The 3,689-nt window shown below is 47.6% G+C and overlaps 1 pseudogene; it reads right to left on the reverse strand.

The window, feature by feature from the left end:
- Nucleotides 1-3,523: 3,523 nt before the first annotated feature.
- On the reverse strand, nucleotides 3,524-3,689 carry LOC117888371 (annotated as a pseudogene).

Genomic DNA, 3,689 nt, shown 5'->3' on the forward strand with positions numbered 1-3,689 from the left:
CAGCTGCACCTCTTCCCAGCAGCTTTCCCAGAACTGCTCCCAGTCTCTCACCAGCCTGGGGGAAAACACCCCCCTTCTCAGTCAGTTGGGTCATTTCTATTTGGGCAAACCACCACCTCGCAATTTCCTGGTCTCAACTCCCCTGCTGTTACAGGGGTTGGAACTGCATCTTGATGTAAAGAGACAGAGTTACTTTCCAAAAACTTCTCAGAAATAGCATCCTGAAAAATTGGGACCTGGATTGGGGTACCCTCTGCCACCCTTTTCTCTGTCCCTGAGAAGTCAGCTGTGTGACTGCTCCCCTCCAGGAGGAGAGTTGCACAGTTCCTTCTCAAAACCTGGGTCACAGGCTGAGTGCCTGGGTGCACAGATGCTGACCCAGCCATCCTCCTAGTGTCCTGGGCATCCTGCCCCAAGTGACTAGTGAGGAGACATTCCTGTACCCAGACTATTCCTTACCCAGTTTCCTCCTCTGGGCCCCCTTCTTCAGCTGCAGAACTCTGCCAGCTAACAACTGGGACAGTTTCCTTAATCAATGGACAACACCTCTCCTGGCCCTGAGGACATGTTGTCTTCTGCTGGAAAGGAGCTAGTCTCAGCCCCTCCCATACTTGGAAGCACTCTGCTTCTCTGTGCTAGGAGTCACAAGAATCCTCACCCACTTCAGTGGTTTCTGAGATTCCCTGCCCCTTCTCTGAGCTCTCCTCTGGGCCATCTCTCTGTTCCCTAGAGCTGGGTTTGTCTCTAGTTGAGCTGCAACCTGGACAGTTCTCTCCCTGGCAGGCATTACACCCCCATCCCTTCCTGATGTGGTGTTAGGGTAACCAGATGTCCTGATTTTATAGGGACAGTCCCGATTTTGGGGGCTTTCTTATATAGGCTCCTATTACTCTCCACCCCATCCCGATTTTTCACATTTGCTGTCTGGTCACCCTATGTGGTGTTGCCTCCAGCTGCAGTGTAGGAGTTGGTCTCAACCACCCTCCCACGTGGAAGCATGTGGCTTCCCCCAGCTGCAGAAGAATCAAGACCACTCATTCCTATTCTCTCAGCAGTTCCTAAGACCTTACCCTTTCCCTCAGGGGATCCCAGCATAAAATTCCCTCCTGCTGCAGGCAAATGCTTTAACCTGAGCTAGACGGAAAAAATCATTACCCAGGAGCAGGTGAAATAGGAGGTGTTCCATTACCCCCCCAGTCAAAACACTTTCCAAACCTTCCCAAAGCACATAGATTTTAGCTAGTGATACAAGGAATCTGCTTTCACCCACCCCACAACCTCTGCCATTTGGCCAGGTAACATACTGGCCTTTGGGACCACACTCTGCTTAACCAGAGAGATCTGGGCCCCTGAATCCCTCTGCCCCAAGTATTACCCACTATCAATTTAGACAGCCTTAACATGCTCCATATCGGATTCTGCAGAGGCTAACCTCACAGAACCAATGTGATGGGTTTCAATTACTTGGGGGGGGGGGGTGTTCTGTGTTGAGGACAGCAGAACAAACACAAGCTATTGTTTGCCTGCTTTTTCCTAGCATAGGGCCTTTATTCCTCAGGTGATCAGTGGAATTACACTGATAGCACCTTCTGGGCTCTAGGGTCCCAGCCCCCTTCTGTCTTCCCAGGGACCTTCCCTTCCCCCCAGTTTTAAACCCCTCTTTCTGTGGCCTGCCCTCAATAGATGCCTGATTCTGTTTGAAGGCATCAGCTAAACGAAAGCCATCTCATCCACAGACTTGACATCTTTATCCCTTAGACATTACTTCACATCAGCCTTACGTAGGCTTACATTGCACCAAACACACACTACAGACACACTCACCCCAGGGGTCATGTCCTTGCTCCTGCTTCACCTGGAGAACCCCCTCACAGAACTCAGGTGAGCTGCTCCTGTTCTCTAGCTCCTCTGGCTGCTTAGGAACAGGCTTTTTAAAGCCTTGTTCTCCCTGAGGAGCCCCACCCCCTGGCTAGGGGTTGATAGGTGCTAAAGGGCTTGGCCATCAAAGCCTCCTCCTTAAGAAGCTCTCAACTTTCCTAGCAGGCCTCTAGGGTTAGCACAGGGTCCCTCAAAGGAACAGACAACACTGTATACTTCAGTTAAGTAGCAAGCACACACCAGACACAAGCTACAGACCATAGGTGCTGACTCCGTGGAGGAGCTAGAGAACAGGAGCTGCTAATGGGAGTTTTGCAAGGGTTTCTCCAGGTGAAGGAGGAGCAACTAGGGTCAGTTTGGTTTCTGTAGTGGGTATTTGTGGTTTGCTTACTGCTTGACTGAAGTATAGAATATGGTCTGTGCTAAGTCTAGGGGCCTGCTAGGCATGGCTGAGAGCTTCTTAAGGTGGCTTTGATCCCTAAGTCCTTTAGCACTTAACCAGGGGGTGGGGGCTACTCAGGGAGAACCAGTATTTAAAACCCTGCTCGTAAGCCAGGGGAGCTAGGGAACAGGAGAGTTTTGAGGGAGATTAGAGGGCAGCCTGGGTGTGGATAAACTTCATTAATGGTCTTTAAATTTAAGGCAATAACCCCCCCTCCCCCGATAAAAATAAAAGAAGAAAGTAAAGAACTGCAGGAGTAAAAAGAGAATGCAGGCAGAAGTCCAGCAACAGAGTGGGGGCTATCCAGTTTATTGCACTGAATGCAGCATGCATGATTAGATGGCCTATGGGCAGGTGGCATATGTGTGAATTCGGTGCAAGGAGATCCTGGCTCTCAGAGACCAAGTACGGGCTTTGGAGACCAGAGTGGCTGAACTGGAGGAGCTAAGGGAGACAGAGAGGTACATTGATGTGACTTTCTGGGATACAGTTGAATGGTCCTACTCCCATTCTGACAGCCTAGGCACTCTTGAGGAGTTATGAATAAGTTCTGAAGGCAAGGTCAGAATTTTACCTGCAGCAGCTGGCCAACAAAATGCTGCCTTAGGAGACTGATAGCACACTCATGCCTAGAAATACTCATTTTACAAGTGCAATTATCTTTTTTTCCTTAGGCCTGGCCTCCCGCCTGTTAATAATGAACAATTAGTGAAAGGTAGAGGTAGGGTATGCGTATTTGTGTAGCCGGATGTATATATTTTTGTCATATTTGAATGAAAATGTCTATATTTAGAGAGTATCTTCTTTTTCCTGTATCTCCTTTATTTATCAACCGCTTTTGATAATATTTGAAATGGAGTCAGTTTTTTTTTTTATTTTATTTTATTTTTTTAAAAAGAGACTCCTCTTAGTGCGAGGCCCCAACCTGTAGCTTAGTTAGTATATGCCTTAATCCAATGATTCTCAAACTTTTGTACTGGTGACCCCTTTCACATAGCAAGCCTCTGAGTGCGACACCCCCCCATATAAATTAAAAACACTTTTTTAATATATTTAACACTGTTATAAATGCTGGAGGCAAAGCAGGGTTTGTGGTGGAGGCTGACAGTGCGTGACCCCCCCATGTAATTACCTTGTGACCCCCAGTTTGAGAACCCCTGTTAACATAGACAACACAACAGATTTCTTTGCTGTTTTTCAACTATGACGTGTACCATTCCTGGTGATACTGCAGTACCAGGTTGAAGCATGGAGTGGCTAGAGCAAGCTCCTATTCCTTCTCCCTGTTCCAAAAATGCATTTAATATATAGTCTCCAGATAGAGGACATATACTGATAAGAAGAGATTAAATTTTTTTATAAAAGCTAA

Source organism: Trachemys scripta, chromosome 15 (assembly GCF_013100865.1).
Source record: "Trachemys scripta elegans isolate TJP31775 chromosome 15, CAS_Tse_1.0, whole genome shotgun sequence".
Taxonomy (NCBI): domain Eukaryota; kingdom Metazoa; phylum Chordata; order Testudines; family Emydidae; genus Trachemys; species Trachemys scripta.